The sequence below is a fragment of the Oncorhynchus gorbuscha genome, linkage group LG16 (genome assembly GCF_021184085.1).
Source record: "Oncorhynchus gorbuscha isolate QuinsamMale2020 ecotype Even-year linkage group LG16, OgorEven_v1.0, whole genome shotgun sequence".
Taxonomy (NCBI): domain Eukaryota; kingdom Metazoa; phylum Chordata; class Actinopteri; order Salmoniformes; family Salmonidae; genus Oncorhynchus; species Oncorhynchus gorbuscha.
Genome location: NC_060188.1, coordinates 74,937,200 through 74,957,289, shown reverse-complemented (window position 1 = coordinate 74,957,289; position 20,090 = coordinate 74,937,200). Strand labels below are relative to the sequence as shown.

Sequence of the window (20,090 nt, the reverse complement as noted above, 5' to 3'; positions counted from 1 at the left end):
GAACGTGCTACCTTCAGGCATTTGGAAATTTCTCCCAAGGATGAACCAGAGTTGTGGAGGTCTACAATTCTTTGTCTGAGGTCTTGCTGATATCTTTTGATTTTCCCATGATGTCAAGGGAATTGGCACTGAGTTTGAAGGTAGGCCTTGAAATACATCCACAGGTACACCTCCAATTGACTCAAGTGATGTAAATTAGCCTATCAGAAGCTTCTAAAGCCATGACATAATTTTCTGGAATTTTCCAAGCTGTTTAAAGGCACAGTCAACTTAGTGTATGTAAACTTCTGACCCACTGGAATTGTGCTACAGTGAATTATAAGTTAAATAATCTGTCGGTAAACAATTGTTGGGAAAATTACTTGTGTCATGCACCAAGTAGATTTCCTAACCGACTTGCCAAAACTAACTGGAGTGGTTGAAAAAGTAGTTTTAATGACTCCAACCTAAGTGTGTGTAAACTTCCGACTTCAACTGTAAGTGTATCCCTTCTGCTAAATATTGCATTTTTCTGCAAAGCAGTAAAGTATTGATATTATCTTCACTATAGTTTCGTGAGCCATACTCAAAATCTTGCACTACCTGTAGCTAGCTACAGTATATGGAAGGATGCCCAAGATCCTGGTCAGTTGGAATAGAGCACATGAAAAATCTAATGGAACTTTGTTTCACAGATCAATTGCTCAGCTTCTCTATGATACTCTGAGTAAAGTAGAAAGCATTTCTAATGACTAGAGTTGAGCTTGCTGTCCTGCCTGTCCAACTGTTGATAGTGGTTTCGATTGGTGGAGAAGGGGAGAAAGGCACAGTATTCAGGGTCCTTCAGGGTCCATGCTGCTCAGTTCTTTGATGGTCCTTGCTATCTGGGTCCTTGGGAAGTCCAACTCTGACGTCACCCCATTGAAGTTGAAATTGAAAATGGTAAGGGTTAAGGGTAAGGAAGTCCCATGGACCCCGGATAGCACTAACCGTTCTTGCTTTTGCCCTTCTCTTCTCTTTCCTCACAGGCATTGGTCAGACGGATGTGGGGGAGGGCGAGAAGGGGGAGCTCTGCATGGGGGTGGGGCCTGAGGGGTGGGGGCAGAGAGCCAGTTGGGGAAGGGGTTGTTGCGGAGCTAATGGGTGGAGGGGTGGCAGGGCAAAAGAGGGGAGGGGTGGGAGGGCAAAGGGGTGGAGGGGTGGGTGGAGAAACAGATGGGGGAGGACTTAGAGAAGTGGGTGGCAGAGCTCGGTTTGGAGGGGGGTGTAAGGGGGATGGGTGATGCAGGAGGGAGGGGGTGGAGTGGACGGCAGAGCGGGTAGAGTGGAGGTGGGAGAGGGGGGCATGTGGGAGAGGGTGCTGTGTGAGGAAGGGTGACTGTAGGTGTGAGGCAGACTGTAGATGGCTGTGGAGGGCTGGTTGTAGACTGGATAACGAGGAGCAGGGTAGGCTTTCACCCGGGTGAAGCTAATGCACCTGCCCTGTAAGTTCGGAGAGAGGGTTACAACAGGGAAGAGTACAATCAGAGGCAGTCATCAGAGTTTTACTGATGCATTGGAATTATTTTATAACGTTTCCATGCAAAGTGGATTTATAGACTTTAGCGTCTCCATTCAAATAGGATTGGAAGGGAATACGACCAATCTTTCATTTCATTTGTTTTCCTTTTGGAATAATGTGCTGACTCCATCTTGTCTTCTGCTTAGCTATAAATGTCAAATTCAGTCAAAACAACAAGGAGATTTACTAAGGTAGCAACAGCTTTGGGAAGAGGGGTAATTGTGTGGATGGTTTGCCCCATCCTCCTATCCACATCTGTCATTGAGAACATATAAAAATAAAACTCCCAGCTAGGCTAGAGTTACAGGATGGTGGGGATGTGGGTAGTCATCTAACATGAATGGTTTCAGCAGATTAGAACACATTCCTTCAGGTTGGAGCAATACAGTATTAGCACCTCAGCCTGTATATGCCAGGTTACTTTGTGCCTTCCTCGCAGCCACTCTGTCTGCGCACTGTTATAATGACTAACAGCTGCAACTTTTCTGCCCTATGATTTACTGCCTGGCTTGAAATTGTTTAAAATATTAGGTTTTAAGATTATTTAATGAAGAAATGGGCAGTGAGGGCATTGAAAAGGAGTTAACGAATTTAGGGACTTAATTGGCTTTCAAAACTGCCAACATGATGAGTGTGTAGGGAGGTAATGAAAATGCCCACTCTCCTCAACTGCCTGGTGGAATAGTTTAGATGAAGAAAAAAAAAGATTCAAGGTTCTGGAAGAATCGTCGCCAAAAAAACTAAGTGTAAAAAGAGAATAAAAAAGGAAGAGGGTAGACTGAAGCCGAGCCCCTCTCTATTTTCCATGCTGTCTGCTTTGCTCCTCGGGATGTGGTCTTGGCTCCAGACCTTCCTATTTCCCTCACTTTTCCAGGAGTTTGAGTTCTTCTTTCTCTTGAGGATTTGCAACTGAGTGGGCCTAGGCATTACGTAGTGTGGTCTCTGCCTCCTTAAAGGAGCAGTCTGTTGTTGCTACATCCATTTTTGTCTCATAAATGTTTTATATGTACCCATTGATTCTTGAAGAAAGTAAATGCCTCATGAGCTTAGTTCTGTCAGAACCCAAAATATAAGCTCGTTTCACTCCAATGTTTGTAAACAAAGTCAATGTAAACACACACTATATGGCCTCAACATGGTTAAAGCTATAATTTTGATATCATGGATACTTCATTGCTCTGTCTATGAATTTGAGAGTACACTTCTCCATAACCATCCCTCAGCTTTTCACCAAAGCAGGGGTGGGGAAACACATTTTTTCAATTGCTGATTTCAACTGCTTTAACTGTTTCCACTGATTGTATTTTTTCTTGCTTCTCTTGCATAACAGCATATCTAAGTGCTGGGCCAGTGGGCCTTATGATCCCTTAGAAGATCTTTGAAAGAAAATCCCCTGTAAGCTATCCTTCTCTGTCCCATATGTAAGCATCAGTCACACACTGGCTTTCTTATTGAGTTGCTAAAAGGGCTTTACATGACTCTGCATATCCTTGCGTCAGCCCATACAGTGCAGTGACAGCAGGTAGCATCTAGGCTGTTTGTCTTCGTGTCTTACCTTGTCTCCAGGATGGGGTCTCATCACAGATACCCTATCATAGCCTTTCCTCAGGAATACCCACAGAGCATCCAGCTTGCCCTGAACAAAGACAGGCACAGTAAAGAGAAGAGAAAACATTACATAATAGACAAACAACATGATAATACCAATAATGTTGACTGTGTGGTTGCATGTCAGTTGCTCTACTCTGCTGTGCTTTGTTTCTATACTGTATATGGTTTAGTATACAGGTCTGTTGATCAGTCGGACTGTCTGTCTGTCTGCCTGGTGCTCTTTGTCCATGGAAAGCTGTGTCCCTCCACGTCATACCAGTCAGGGAGGTGGGTAGGTAGAGATAAAGGGGAAGGAATGTATTGGGTTGGGACTAGCACCAGCTCCCCTCTTCTCTGCAGATTTCATCTCCCCGAGGTCGACTCAGTTCATGCCTGGTTCATATTACGGCTCATCCAGCTGACTGAGACGTTATGAAACAAACTTCCTGGAAATGTTGACGCTACAGGAACACTGCAACTAACTAAGACTTGTTTTGATCATAGACATTTTTTGGTGGGTAATGGAATTTAGAGTGCATATGATTGTATGTGAGTGGAAGGTACTGCAATTTTGTTCTTGTTGTTGCCACACTCAATTACAAGAAATTTGAACTTGTATGGTATACCATACATGTTTTTGATCTTTTCCATGGAGTGGAGAGTGCATATGATGCACTTGTATTTCGATAGGAAGGTACTGCAATTTTGTTCTTGTTATTCCACTACTCAACTAGAAATTGTACCTTTTATGATATCCACCTCATGCAACCTGGCAAGGGGTGGGTGTATCCAATTTGTTGCTATTGTTTTTCAACTTCCTGCGCATTGACACCGCTGGTGATGGTAAATGTAAATTACATTTATCAAAAATGTTTAATGCACACAGAATTGGAAAAATGTGTTAATTATCTGGTGAGGAAAATGATTGAAACATTTTAATAGCACTCAGAAGCTGATAAAGCGTTAGGAAAAGGCTATCCAGACATTCCTGACCTGCAAACCAATATTTAATTTCAGAATTGGTTAAAATTAGGTCAGGGTTTTGGATAAGCTAAGAGTCCGTTTTTGATTTTGGTGAGTCTTTTTGGAGGTCAGCAGTGTCCTTATAAATGCTCTTAGCATAATTAGCATTCCCCATAGTCATGGCAGGTTAACGTTAGCTTTGTGGCACAACAGACAGTCTTCATAAAATATTTCTGCATTGTTTCTGTAATTTGTCAATGTTATTCTGTGTCTAACAACATGTCTTTTCAAGTGTTGCTCTTTGATTGAAAATGGAAATAGCCTTTGTGGATAACGACTATTAGATACCGTGTAATTACGCTAGCTAGATAACAATCGATGTTGAGTCTATGGGAATGCTAATGTTGGCAACCTGCCACATGAGAATGTTTTTATTTTTTCAACCCAACAAATTTAAACTTAGAATTAACATATCGTTTAGATTCTCTGCACTTTTAATAATTTTGGCAAATATAATTTATACACTACATGACAAAAAAGTATGTGGACACCTGCTTGTTGAACATCTAATTTTAAAATCATGGGCATTAGTATGGAGTTGGTCCCTCCTTTGCAGCTATAACAGCCTCCACTCTTCTGGGAAGGCTAGATGTTAGAACAATGCTATGGAGACTTGCTTCCATTTAGCCACAAGATCATTAGTGAGGTTGGGCACTGACGTTAGCCTGGGTCTCAGTCGGAGTTCCAATTCATCCCAAAGGTGTTCGATGGGGTTGAGTTCAGGGAGCTGTGCATGCCAGTCAAGTTCTTCCGCACAGATCTCGACAAACCATTTCTGAATGGACCTCACTTTGTGCACAGGGGCATTGTCATGCTGAAACAGAAAAGGGCCTTCCTCAGACTGTTGCCACAAAGTTGGAAGCACATAATTGTCTAGATGCTCCTGGCATCCTCCAAATCCAGATTTGTCTGTCAGACTGCCAGATGGTGAAGCGTGATTCAACATTCCAGATAATCCGTTTCCACTGCTCCAGAGTCCAATGGCGGCGAGCTTTACACCACTCCAGTCGACGCTTGGCATTGCGCATGGTGATCTTAGGCTTGTGTGCGGCTATTCGGCCATGGAAACCCATTTCATGAAGCTCCCAACAAACAGTAATTGTGCTGACGTTGCATTCAGAGGCAGTTTGAAACTCGGTAGTGAGTGTTGCAACCGAGGACAGATGCTTGAGCACTCGGCGGTCCCATTCTGTGAGCTTGTGTGGCCTATAATTTTGCGGCTGAGCCGTTGTTGCTCCTAGACGTTTCCAGTTCACAATAGCAACACTTACACTTGACCGGGGCAGCTCTAGCAGGGCAGACATTAGACTAACTTGTTGGAAAGGTGGCTGAAATAGCCAAATCCATTAATTTGAATGGGTGTTCACATACTTTTGTATATATAGTGTATTTACCAACATCTCTTCCCTGTGTAACAACAGGCCGGAATGGGTCTTAAATTGGAAAACAACCACATTTGATCAGGAACTGGGCGTGGCTACGTAACATAAAGTGAACAGTACCTTTATAGGGGAGTACCATTTCTGGGGACTGATGGGTTTATGCATGCCGTTGTTGAGAGTGCGTGTTGGTGCCATGTCAAACTCCTGCTCTGGCATCTTGACGCGGGCATTCTTGGCTTTCTCTAGTTTGGCCCCCTCCTCAGTAGAACCTTTGTCGCCCCAGCGGACCTGAACAGGGACAGTCAATAACAGTCAGTGGCAGAGGAATGGTAATATAATGAGCAGAGCTGAGCCGTAATTGGATGAAGGGCACAGCAGCCCGGGCACAACAGTCAGTGTATGTCTTTCTCACCTCCATTCTCTTGATGCCACCCACACCTCGGCCACCGTAGTATGAGGCATCCACAGTAGGCCACCTCTTCTTGGGATACCCGTCCTCGTCCTCGTCCTTACAATAGTGAAAATAGTAAAAATAAAGAAAAACCCTTGAATAAGTAGGTGTGTCCAAACTATTGATTGGTTCTCTGTAGCATGGCATCCTTGTGGTGTGTGACCATGGAGTATCCCTGTTAGAAACTGCAGCCACATCTAAGAGACTGAAAACAGTTACAGTAACTAAACTTGAAGCAAACTTGTAGCATGACTAAACTCCTCTCTCTACCTAAAGAGCTGGGGGCTGCTATCCAGTTTAATGGACAGAAAGTCAAAAACAACTCCATCCATCTGGAATAAGGTCAGACAATCTGCCCTGTCAGGTCCTGGCTGCATTTCCCCTCTCACCTACAGCTGCAGTCCAGTCACTCTCTTGGTTGGCAGTCCACATACAGACAGTGTGTTCTTTGGCAAGAGAGCCAGGAGGCCAACCTCCCTTCACAAAAAAATATGTTTTTATTATATATAAAAAAGTATTTAGTCAGCCACCAATTGTGCAAGTTCTCCCACTTAAAAAGATGAGAGAGGTCTGTAATTTTCATCATAGGTACACTTCAACTATGACAGACAAAATTATTTTAAAAATCCAGAAAATCACATTGTATGATTATTTATGAATTTATTTGCAAATGATGGTGGAAAATAAATATTTATCGGATGGTTCTGGAAATCGAATCCACTATACTAACGTTGCAAGCGCCATTCTCTACTTACTGAGCTACAGAGCACTGAAATGGTGCTGTACAGATCAGGACCTTGGGTGATTGACTGACCTTGTCCTTTTTTTTTTACCGGTGTGATTTCTTTAGGTGAAGGAGGGAGTTTAGTTTGTGTGTGAGCGAGTGAGAGAGAAACGTCATTTAGCTTGACCATGGCTTTTTGTGTTGCCTCTGTATTATCTTCCATAACAACCCACTGGTCACACACGTCAATTCAACGTCTATTCCACGTTGGTTCAATGCAAATTCATTGTAATGACATGGAAACGATGTTGATTCAACCAGTGTGTGCCGAGTGGGTACCCTTCTCGGGTACCAGTCCCTATGCCCTGCTACATTTTGAAACCAACTCATGTTTTTCAGATTGACGACATCGATGCCTCGTTTTTTAATTTTTTTTATTTGACCTTTATTTAACTAGGCAAGTCAGTTAAGAACAAATTCTTATTTTCAATGACGGCCTAGGAACAGTGGGTTAACTGCCTGTCCAGGGGCAGAACGACAGATTTGTACCTTGTCAGCTTGGGGATTTGAACTTGCAACCTTTCGGTTACTAGTCCAACACTCTAACCACTAGGCTCAATGTTTCTTTTTCCATGCTGAACGTCTGCTTCTATCGGGTTAAAATTGAAAATGACAGCTGTGAGTCAATAACTCTATCTAATCCCTAGTATGCTCCTGCAGGTTCAAAGCCCTTTGAGGCAGAGACAGCTGGCTGTTTCAGAGCAGACAACAGGAGACAGAGAGAGACACAGAGAGCCTTATAACAGGGTATGATAGGGATGTTTCAACTCTGCAAGGTCTAGAAACAAAGTATATGAGACTACAAGATTTACTCACTGAGCTGTCCTCCAGTACCGGAGGTGGAGGCTCATGGATGATCTGCAAAGATGGAAAAAGCAAGAAAAAAAATCCATTGGCATACTGGCAGCGTCTCTGCTGGGGTACAGGAAATTAGTTTGAATTTGAGTGTTTGATAATGAGAGAATGGTTTGATGACAGAGTGTTATCTACAGTGCCTAGTGAAAGTCTACAGTACACACCCCTTGCACGGTCTTTACAGAGGGTTTATTTGCTGTATTGTCATGCAGAATTAACAGCCTTACTGCAAACAAAATGGATGATTTGGAATGGATTTTTGGAGTGAATGCAATGTTGTTGATCCTCTTTATTTTCAAGTGTTATGGCGGCAACATCATGTTATGTAGCTCAGTTGGTAGAGCATGGCGCTTGTAACGCCAGGGTAGTGGGTTCGATTCCCGGGACCACCCATACGTAGAATGTATGCACACATGACTGTAACTCGCTTTGGATAAAAGCGTCCACTAAATGGCATATATTATTATTATTATTATATTATGTGCACGCTTGTCACCGGCAGGGACTGGGTTTCTCAGGATAAAAAAAAACACAAAAGGAGCAAAGCGCCATATCAAATGTTATTGGTCACATACACATGGTTAGCAGATGTTAATGCGAGTGTAGCAAAAGGCTTGTGCTTCTAGTTCCGACCATGCAGTAATATCTAGCAAGTAATCTAACAATTTCACAACAACTACCTTATTTATACACACAAGTGTAAAGGAGTGAATAAGAAAATGTACATATAAATATATGTATGAGCGATGGCCGAACGGCATAGGCAAGATGCAGTAGATGCTATATAGAGTACAGTGTATACATATGAGATGAGTAATATAGGGTATGTAAACATTATTTAAAGTGGCATTGTTTAAAGTGACTAGTGATACATTTACATCCAATTTTAAATTATTAAAGTGGCTAGAGATTTGAGTCAGTATGTTGGCAGCAGCCACTCAATGTTAGTGATGGCTGTTTAACAGTCTGATGGTCTTGAGATAGAAGCTGTTTTTCAGTCTCTCGGTCCCAGCTTTGATGCACCTGTACTGACCTCGCCTTCTGGATGATAGCAGGGTGAACACCCGTGGCTCGGGTGGTTGTTGTCCTTGATGATTTTTTTGGCCTTCCTGTGACATAAGGTGGTGTAGGTGTCTTGGAGGCCAGGTAGTTTGCCCCCAGTGATGCGTTGTGCAGACCTCACTACCCTATGCAGAGCCTTACGGTTGTGGGCAGAGCAGTTGCCGTACCAGGTGGTGATACAGCCCGACAGGATGCTCTCAATTGTACATCTGTAAAAGTTTGAGTGTTTTTGGTGACAAGCCAAATTTCTTTAGCCTCCTGAGGTTGAAGAGGTGATTTTGCGCCTTCTTCACCACACTGACTATTTGTTTGTCCATCATGTGTATGCCGAGGAACTTAAAACTTTCCACCTTCTCCACTACAGTCCCGTCGATGTGGATAGGGGTGTGCACCCTCCGCTGTTTGCTGATCATCTCCTTTGTTTTGTCGACGTTGAGTGTGAAGTTGTTTTCCTGACACCACACTCCGAGGGCCCTCACCTCCTCCCTGTAGGCCGTCTCGTCATTGTTGGTAATCAAGCATACCACTGTAGTGTCGTCTGCAAACTTGATGATTGAGTTGGAGGCGTGCATGGCCACGCAGTCATGGGTGAACAGGGAGTACAGGAGAGGGCTGAGAACGCACCCTTGTGGGGCCCCAGTGTTGAGGATCAGCGGGGTGGAAATGTTGTCCAGGATCCAGTTGCATAGGGCGGGGTTGAGACCCAGCGTCTCGAGCATAATGACTAGTTTGGAGGGTACTATGGTGTTGAATGCTGAGCTGTAGTTGATGAACCGCATTCTTACATAGGTATTCCTCTTGTCCAGATGGGTTAGGGGAGTGTGATTGCGATTGAGTCGTCTGTGGACTTATTGGGGCGGTAAGAAAATTGGAGTGGGTCTAGAGTGTAAGGTAGTGTGGAGGTGATATGATCCTTGACTATTCTCTCAAAGCACTTCATGATGACGGAAGTGAGTGCTACGGGGCAATAGTCGTTTAGCTCCGTTACCTTAGCTTTCCTGGGAACAGGAACAATGGTGGCCCTCTTGAAGCATGTGGGAACAGCAGACTGGGATAGGGATTGATTGAATATGTCCGTAAACACACCAGTCAGCTGGTCTGCGCATGCTCTGAGGATGCGGCTAGGAATGCCGTCTGGGCCGGAAGCCTTGCGAGGGTTAACACGTTTAACTTCTCTGGAATATCTGGGACGGTAGCGGCGCATCTCACCAACAGCTAGTGAAATTGCAGGGCGCCAAATTCAAAACAACAGAAATCCCATAATTAAAATTCCTCAAACATACAAGTATTATACACCCTTATGAATATAAACTTATTGTAAATCCAGCCAGTGTCCAATTTCAAATAGGCATTACGACGAAAGCACACCAAACGATTGTTAGGTCAGCACCTCGTCACAGAAAACCATACAGCCATTTTCCAGCCAAGGAGAGGGCTCACAAAAGTCAGGAATAGCGATTAAATTAATCACTAACCTTTGATGATTTTCATCTGATGGCACTCACAGGACTTCATGTTATACAATAAATGTGTGTTTTGTTCGATAAAGTTAAACTTTATGTCCAAAAACCTCATTTTAAATTGGTGTGTTATGTTCAGAAATGCATCGTCTCAAACAAACATCCGGTGAAAGTGCAGAGAGCCACATCAAATTACAGAAATACTTATAATAAACATTGATAAAAGATGGCATATATATATTATGCATTGAATTATAGATAGATAAACTTCTCCTTAATGCAACCGCTGTGTCAGATTTCAAAAAGGCTTTACGGCGAAAGCACACCTTGCGATTATGTTAGGTCAGCACCTAGCCACAGAAAAACGTACAGCCATTATCCAAAGAAGGAGAGGTGTCACAAAAGTCAGAAATAGCGTAGAAAGAATCATAAAACACGGGACGAGATGTTAAAAACTGTCCATTGTGCCAATAGATGGAATGCACTCGCATGAGATTTGCCGTGATGTTGACAGAGTGGCATGGGAGGTTTATTTCTTAGACTGGGGTAAGATGTCAATTTTTGGGACACATCCTCAGTAGTGTGCCTTCGAATCAGTGGGTGTTTCGGCCTTTAATCACTAAACACCCTCATCAAAGGTGGCCAGCTAAAGGGTGATCAAGCCTTAGCTTGTGTCCCATGCCCAATTAAGATGTCCCACAGGACTGTGCAAGGCAGGGGCGTCCTCTTCTCTGAGCCAGCCATACAGCTGACCGCATACCTCATATGCCCTCCTCAAGTTGGAGGGATCTGAATTGAGTTCTCAGGTGGGGGTGAGGGGTCATGAAGTTATAGCCCAGCAAGGGTCCTTCCGTTTGATCCAGATCCACTGGCTACCTCTTTCAGCTGCTTGAGAAACTGCTCTGACGGTCTGCCGCAGAGCCTGTCCATGGATTCCAAGTTCTTTCAGCAACCTGATGATGGAAGAAGCCACGAATCCTCTGCATCCCACTTCAACTGGCCAGACTTTTGCATTCCAGCCACGCTGAGTTGCGTCTGCTGCCAACTCTGTGTAACGCAGTTTCTTACGTTCGTAGGCCTCTTCAACAGAGTTTTCCCACGGGACTGTGAGCTCTATGATGTACACAGCCTTTCGTGAAGGGGACCAGAGTACCATGTCTGGCCTAAGGTTGGTAGAAGCAATCTCAGGTGGAAAAATGAGTTGCTGGCCAATATCGACAAGCATCTTCCAGTCCCGGGCCATAGCTAGGTGTCCAGTTTCTGGCTTTGTAGGAGGATACTTGGGCCTTTTCTGTCCCTCCCGGATGAATGTTGTTGTTTTGACGGGATTGCTTGTTTTTGGAGGTAATGAATTGGTTGCACTCCTCTTGGTCTCAAGTGCTGCAGCCAGGCTCTTGAGGACCTGATTGTGCCTCCAGGTGTAGCGGCCTTGTGAGAGGCTGGTCTTGCAACCTGTCATTATATGCCTGAGAGTCGCTGGAGCTGGGCAGAGGGGGCAGGTCGAGTCCTCGCCATACCATTGATGTAGATTTTTTGGTGATGGAAGCACATCATAAACAGCTCTTATGATGAAGCTGATGTTGCTTGCCTCCATTTGCCAAAGCTCACTCCAGTTGATCTTTCTCCTCTCCAGGCCTTCCCACCGCGTCCATTGCCCTTGTTTAGCAAGAGAGACAGCCTTTGCACTTCTTGCAGTCTCCTCCTGTCTTCCCTTCGACGTTGAGAAGGGAGATTGGTCGGAATTGACTGATGTCTGTCGCATCCTTCTCTTTCGGGATTAGCACACCACCAGCCCTTCGCCATGCCTTTGGTATTATTTCCTTCTGCCACACTATCCTCATGAGCCTCCAAAGAAAGCGTAGAACATCCGGGGCGTTCTTGTAGAGCTTGTATGGTACTCCATTAGCCCAGGAGCCGAGGCCGCTCTTGCTCTTCGGACAACGTTCTCTACTTCCCTCCATTTTGGAGGGTCAGTGTCCAGATTGAATTCTGGTGGTTGAATAGGTGGGATGTCATGTGGGATGATTATCTGCTCATGCCTTTTCATGTCCTGGTGGACCTTTTCCAGATGTTCTTCCAGTTCAGGCTTTGTAATTTTTAGGATTCCGCACTTTTCCTTTGCGAAGAGATCTTTGACAAACTTAAAGGGGTTTTTATAGAACCGTGTTCTTGAGTGTTCCTTCTTCCTACGAAGTTTCCTTAAGTTTTCCGCTCTTCGCAAGGTTGCCAGCCGACATTTAATGTCTGCTTGGAGTAGCATGAGACCTTCTCTCTCTGCATCAGAGGCCTTCTTCCACTGCTTCCTCAGCTGCCTTCTCTCTCTGACAAGTATCTTGATCTCCTGCTGTCTCCTAGATTTGGCTGGTGCGGGAGGTGTCTTGCCACTTCTCCTTTCGTTTACGCCAAAGCGCTCTTCTCCGTAGTGGTAGATAATGTCTCCCATCCTTTCAAGCTTTTCCTCTGCTTTTCCTACCTGTTGTTCCAAGATTTTTGTCAGGTCGTTGTTGATTGTTTCCCACTCTCTCTTTTCAACGGCTTTGGGCCACTTCACACTCGGTCTGTGCCCTTTGATCTTTTCCTCTTTTAGAGGTCTCTGTGGTTGGGTGAGTTCATCCACCGGCATTTCTGTGCTTGTGTTATCCTCCTCAGTTACAGGGGTGCTGATGCTCTGCGAACTTTGGTTTGCGTCCCGTCGCTGTGCTTCATTCGACTGATTTGACTGGCTGCTTCGTAAGAAGTACTGGTCAATGCGAGGTCCCTGTCTCTGCTTCTCTAACAAGCACCTTTTCCTCCCTTGATGGATCCTTAACCCCCTTGCCGATGTTACTCTCTCCCAACCACAGCTGCACACCTGAAGTGTGTGTCCTGCTGCTGTTATGGTTGTCTCATGTGCTGTGTTCCTACTGTAGTCGTTTCCGTTCCTGGGTCCGTAACCGTGTGATCAGTCGTTGAGCCATCTTGCGCCCCAGCTCTCGCAGGCTCTAGGGGTATGTTCCTTTGTTGACTTTCAGTAGCACTTAGCGGGTGTCTCCAACATACTGAAACAGCGTCGGAGACTGCCAACATGGGTAGCTAACCCATGACAGCCCCAGTGGGGTCTATTCCCTCCGGTCAGCTGTCTCTCCAAGCTGTCACACAGACTTTCCTATGTTGTCAGCTATCCTTTCACAGCAGTCACTGGACTGGTCCAGATAATCAGAATCATAAAACACGGGACGAGATGTTAAAAACTGTCCATTGTGCCAATAGATGGAATGCACTCGCATGAGATTTGCCGTGATGTTGACAGAGTGGCATGGGAGGTTTATTTCTTAGACTGGGGTAAGATGTCAATTTTTGGGACACATCCTCAGTAGTGTGCCTTCGAATCAGTGGGTGTTTCGGCCTTTAATCACTAAACACCCTCATCAAAGGTGGCCAGCTAAAGGGTGATCAAGCCTTAGCTTGTGTCCCATGCCCAATTAAGATGTCCCACAGGACTGTGCAAGGCAGGGGCGTCCTCTTCTCTGAGCCAGCCATACAGCTGACCGCATACCTCATATGCCCTCCTCAAGTTGGAGGGATCTGAATTGAGTTCTCAGGTGGGGGTGAGGGGTCATGAAGTTATAGCCCAGCAAGGGTCCTTCCGTTTGATCCAGATCCACTGGCTACCTCTTTCAGCTGCTTGAGAAACTGCTCTGACGGTCTGCCGCAGAGCCTGTCCATGGATTCCAAGTTCTTTCAGCAACCTGATGATGGAAGAAGCCACGAATCCTCTGCATCCCACTTCAACTGGCCAGACTTTTGCATTCCAGCCACGCTGAGTTGCGTCTGCTGCCAACTCTGTGTAACGCAGTTTCTTACGTTCGTAGGCCTCTTCAACAGAGTTTTCCCACGGGACTGTGAGCTCTATGATGTACACAGCCTTTCGTGAAGGGGACCAGAGTACCATGTCTGGCCTAAGGTTGGTAGAAGCAATCTCAGGTGGAAAAATGAGTTGCTGGCCAATATCGACAAGCATCTTCCAGTCCCGGGCCATAGCTAGGTGTCCAGTTTCTGGCTTTGTAGGAGGATACTTGGGCCTTTTCTGTCCCTCCCGGATGAATGTTGTTGTTTTGACGGGATTGCTTGTTTTTGGAGGTAATGAATTGGTTGCACTCCTCTTGGTCTCAAGTGCTGCAGCCAGGCTCTTGAGGACCTGATTGTGCCTCCAGGTGTAGCGGCCTTGTGAGAGGCTGGTCTTGCAACCTGTCATTATATGCCTGAGAGTCGCTGGAGCTGGGCAGAGGGGGCAGGTCGAGTCCTCGCCATACCATTGATGTAGATTTTTGGTGATGGAAGCACATCATAAACAGCTCTTATGATGAAGCTGATGTTGCTTGCCTCCATTTGCCAAAGCTCACTCCAGTTGATCTTTCTCCTCTCCAGGCCTTCCCACCGCGTCCATTGCCCTTGTTTAGCAAGAGAGACAGCCTTTGCACTTCTTGCAGTCTCCTCCTGTCTTCCCTTCGACGTTGAGAAGGGAGATTGGTCGGAATTGACTGATGTCTGTCGCATCCTTCTCTTTCGGGATTAGCACACCACCAGCCCTTCGCCATGCCTTTGGTATTATTTCCTTCTGCCACACTATCCTCATGAGCCTCCAAAGAAAGCGTAGAACATCCGGGGCGTTCTTGTAGAGCTTGTATGGTACTCCATTAGGCCCAGGAGCCGAGGCCGCTCTTGCTCTTCGGACAACGTTCTCTACTTCCCTCCATTTTGGAGGGTCAGTGTCCAGATTGAATTCTGGTGGTTGAATAGGTGGGATGTCATGTGGGATGATTATCTGCTCATGCCTTTTCATGTCCTGGTGGACCTTTTCCAGATGTTCTTCCAGTTCAGGCTTTGTAATTTTTAGGATTCCGCACTTTTCCTTTGCGAAGAGATCTTTGACAAACTTAAAGGGGTTTTTATAGAACCGTGTTCTTGAGTGTTCCTTCTTCCTACGAAGTTTCCTTAAGTTTTCCGCTCTTCGCAAGGTTGCCAGCCGACATTTAATGTCTGCTTGGAGTAGCATGAGACCTTCTCTCTCTGCATCAGAGGCCTTCTTCCACTGCTTCCTCAGCTGCCTTCTCTCTCTGACAAGTATCTTGATCTCCTGCTGTCTCCTAGATTTGGCTGGTGCGGGAGGTGTCTTGCCACTTCTCCTTTCGTTTACGCCAAAGCGCTCTTCTCCGTAGTGGTAGATAATGTCTCCCATCCTTTCAAGCTTTTCCTCTGCTTTTCCTACCTGTTGTTCCAAGATTTTGTCAGGTCGTTGTTGATTGTTTCCCACTCTCTCTTTTCAACGGCTTTGGGCCACTTCACACTCGGTCTGTGCCCTTTGATCTTTTCCTCTTTTAGAGGTCTCTGTGGTTGGGTGAGTTCATCCACCGGCATTTCTGTGCTTGTGTTATCCTCCTCAGTTACAGGGGTGCTGATGCTCTGCGAACTTTGGTTTGCGTCCCGTCGCTGTGCTTCATTCGACTGATTTGACTGGCTGCTTCGTAAGAAGTACTGGTCAATGCGAGGTCCCTGTCTCTGCTTCTCTAACAAGCACCTTTTCCTCCCTTGATGGATCCTTAACCCCCTTGCCGATGTTACTCTCTCCCAACCACAGCTGCACACCTGAAGTGTGTGTCCTGCTGCTGTTATGGTTGTCTCATGTGCTGTGTTCCTACTCGTAGTCGTTTCCGTTCCTGGGTCCGTAACCGTGTGATCAGTCGTTGAGCCATCTTGCGCCCCAGCTCTCGCAGGCTCTAGGGGTATGTTCCTTTGTTGACTTTCAGTAGCACTTAGCGGGTGTCTCCAACATACTGAAACAGCGTCGGAGACTGCCAACATGGGTAGCTAACCCATGACAGCCCCAGTGGGGTCTATTCCTCCGGTCAGCTGTCTCTCCAAGCTGTCACACAGACTTTCCTATGTTGTCAGCTATCCTTTCACAGCAGTCACTGGACTGGTCCAGATAATCAGAATCATAAAACACGGGACGAGATGTTAAAAACTGTCCATTGTGCCAATAGATGGAATGCACTCGCATGAGATTTGCCGTGATGTTGACAGAGTGGCATGGGAGGTTTATTTCTTAGACTGGGGTAAGATGTCAATTTTTGGGACACATCCTCAGTAGTGTGCCTTCGAATCAGTGGGTGTTTCGGCCTTTAATCACTAAACACCCTCATCAAAGGTGGCCAGCTAAAGGGTGATCAAGCCTTAGCTTGTGTCCCATGCCCAATTAAGATGTCCCACAGGACTGTGCAAGGCAGGGGCGTCCTCTTCTCTGAGCCAGCCATACAGCTGACCGCATACCTCATATGCCCTCCTCAAGTTGGAGGGATCTGAATTGAGTTCTCAGGTGGGGGTGAGGGGTCATGAAGTTATAGCCCAGCAAGGGTCCTTCCGTTTGATCCAGATCCACTGGCTACCTCTTTCAGCTGCTTGAGAAACTGCTCTGACGGTCTGCCGCAGAGCCTGTCCATGGATTCCAAGTTCTTTCAGCAACCTGATGATGGAAGAAGCCACGAATCCTCTGCATCCCACTTCAACTGGCCAGACTTTTGCATTCCAGCCACGCTGAGTTGCGTCTGCTGCCAACTCTGTGTAACGCAGTTTCTTACGTTCGTAGGCCTCTTCAACAGAGTTTTCCCACGGGACTGTGAGCTCTATGATGTACACAGCCTTTCGTGAAGGGACCAGAGTACCATGTCTGGCCTAAGGTTGGTAGAAGCAATCTCAGGTGGAAAAATGAGTTGCTGGCCAATATCGACAAGCATCTTCCAGTCCCGGGCCATAGCTAGGTGTCCAGTTTCTGGCTTTGTAGGAGGATACTTGGGCCTTTTCTGTCCCTCCCGGATGAATGTTGTTGTTTTGACGGGATTGCTTGTTTTTGGAGGTAATGAATTGGTTGCACTCCTCTTGGTCTCAAGTGCTGCAGCCAGGCTCTTGAGGACCTGATTGTGCCTCCAGGTGTAGCGGCCTTGTGAGAGGCTGGTCTTGCAACCTGTCATTATATGCCTGAGAGTCGCTGGAGCTGGGCAGAGGGGGCAGGTCGAGTCCTCGCCATACCATTGATGTAGATTTTTTGGTGATGGAAGCACATCATAAACAGCTCTTATGATGAAGCTGATGTTGCTTGCCTCCATTTGCCAAAGCTCACTCCAGTTGATCTTTCTCCTCTCAGGCCTTCCCACCGCGTCCATTGCCCTTGTTTAGCAAGAGAGACAGCCTTTGCACTTCTTGCAGTCTCCTCCTGTCTTCCCTTCGACGTTGAGAAGGGAGATTGGTCGGAATTGACTGATGTCTGTCGCATCCTTCTCTTTCGGGATTAGCACACCACCAGCCCTTCGCCATGCCTTTGGTATTATTTCCTTCTGCCACACTATCCTCATGAGCCTCCAAAGAAAGCGTAGAACATCCGGGGCGTTCTTGTAGAGCTTGTATGGTACTCCATTAGGCCCAGGAGCCGAGGCCGCTCTTGCTCTTCGGACAACGTTCTCTACTTCCCTCCATTTTGGAGGGTCAGTGTCCAGATTGAATTCTGGTGGTTGAATAGGTGGGATGTCATGTGGGATGATTATCTGCTCATGCCTTTTCATGTCCTGGTGGACCTTTTCCAGATGTTCTTCCAGTTCAGGCTTTGTAATTTTTAGGATTCCGCACTTTTCCTTTGCGAAGAGATCTTTGACAAACTTAAAGGGGTTTTTATAGAACCGTGTTCTTGAGTGTTCCTTCTTCCTACGAAGTTTCCTTAAGTTTTCCGCTCTTCGCAAGGTTGCCAGCCGACATTTAATGTCTGCTTGGAGTAGCATGAGACCTTCTCTCTCTGCATCAGAGGCCTTCTTCCACTGCTTCCTCAGCTGCCTTCTCTCTCTGACAAGTATCTTGATCTCCTGCTGTCTCCTAGATTTGGCTGGTGCGGGAGGTGTCTTGCCACTTCTCCTTTCGTTTACGCCAAAGCGCTCTTCTCCGTAGTGGTAGATAATGTCTCCCATCCTTTCAAGCTTTTCCTCTGCTTTTCCTACCTGTTGTTCCAAGATTTTTGTCAGGTCGTTGTTGATTGTTTCCCACTCTCTCTTTTCAACGGCTTTGGGCCACTTCACACTCGGTCTGTGCCCTTTGATCTTTTCCTCTTTTAGAGGTCTCTGTGGTTGGGTGAGTTCATCCACCGGCATTTCTGTGCTTGTGTTATCCTCCTCAGTTACAGGGGTGCTGATGCTCTGCGAACTTTGGTTTGCGTCCCGTCGCTGTGCTTCATTCGACTGATTTGACTGGCTGCTTCGTAAGAAGTACTGGTCAATGCGAGGTCCCTGTCTCTGCTTCTCTAACAAGCACCTTTTCCTCCCTTGATGGATCCTTAACCCCCTTGCCGATGTTACTCTCTCCCAACCACAGCTGCACACCTGAAGTGTGTGTCCTGCTGCTGTTATGGTTGTCTCATGTGCTGTGTTCCTACTCGTAGTCGTTTCCGTTCCTGGGTCCGTAACCGTGTGATCAGTCGTTGAGCCATCTTGCGCCCCAGCTCTCGCAGGCTCTAGGGGTATGTTCCTTTGTTGACTTTCAGTAGCACTTAGCGGGTGTCTCCAACATACTGAAACAGCGTCGGAGACTGCCAACATGGGTAGCTAACCCATGACAGCCCCAGTGGGGTCTATTCCCTCCGGTCAGCTGTCTCTCCAAGCTGTCACACAGACTTTCCTATGTTGTCAGCTATCCTTTCACAGCAGTCACTGGACTGGTCCAGATAATCAGAATCATAAAACACGGGACGAGATGTTAAAAACTGTCCATTGTGCCAATAGATGGAATGCACTCGCATGAGATTTGCCGTGATGTTGACAGAGTGGCATGGGAGGTTTATTTCTTAGACTGGGGTAAGATGTCAATTTTTGGGACACATCCTCAGTAGTGTGCCTTCGAATCAGTGGGTGTTTCGGCCTGTAATCACTAAACACCCTCATCAAAGGTGGCCAGCTAAAGGGTGATCAAGCCTTAGCTTGTGTCCCATGCCCAATTAAGATGTCCCACATGTCAAACGATGTATAGAATCAATCTTTAGGATGTTTTTATCATAAATCTTCCATAATGTTTCAACCAGAAAATTATTTTGTCTTTAGAAATGAAAAGGAACGCAGCTACCTCTCACGGCCACGCACATGATTTAGCTCATGGCATTCTGCCAGACACCTGACTCAAAAAGCTCTTATTCGCTCCCCCTTCATAGTAGAAGCCTAAACAAGGTCCTAAAGACTGTCGACATCTAGTGGAAGCCTTAGGAAGTGCAATATGACCCCATATACACTGTATATTCGATAGGCAATGACTTCAAAAACTACAAACCTCAATTCCCCACTTCCGGGTTGGATATTTTCTCAGGTTTTTGCCTGCCATATGAGTTCTGTTATACTCACAGACTTCATTCAAACAGTTTTAGAAACTTCAGTGTTTTCTATCCAAATCTACTAATTATATGCATATTCTAGCTTTTGGGCCTGAGTAGCAGGTAGTTTACCAAGCTACTCAATACTGCCCCCCCAGTCCCAAAGAAGTTAAATGTTTTACTCACGTTGGCTGTGGTGAAGGAGAGTCTGCAGGTTTTGGTAGCGGGCCGTGTCGGTGGCACTGTATTGTCCACAAAGCAAGCAAATAAGTTGTTTAGTTTGTCTGGGAGCGAGACATCAGTCTGCGACGGGGCTGGTTTTCTTTTTGTAGTCCGTGATTGCCTGTAGACCCTGCCACATTCCTCTTATGTCTGAGCAGTTGAATTGCGACTCTACTTTGTGTCTATACTGACGCTTAGCTTGTCTGGTTGCCTTGCGGAGGGAATAGCTACACTGTTTGTATTCGGTCATGTTTCCGGTCGCCTTGCCTCTGTGCTTTCAGTTTTCCGTGAATGCTGCCATCAATCCACTGTTTCTTGTTGGGGAAGGTTTTAATAGTCGATGTT

The 20,090-nt window shown here is 46.0% G+C and overlaps 1 pseudogene; it reads right to left on the bottom strand.

Moving 5' to 3' along the window:
• Positions 1 to 360: 360 nt before the first annotated feature.
• The window catches only part of LOC123999411, a 44,380-nt pseudogene continuing 24,650 nt past the window's right edge, over positions 361 to 20,090 (bottom strand).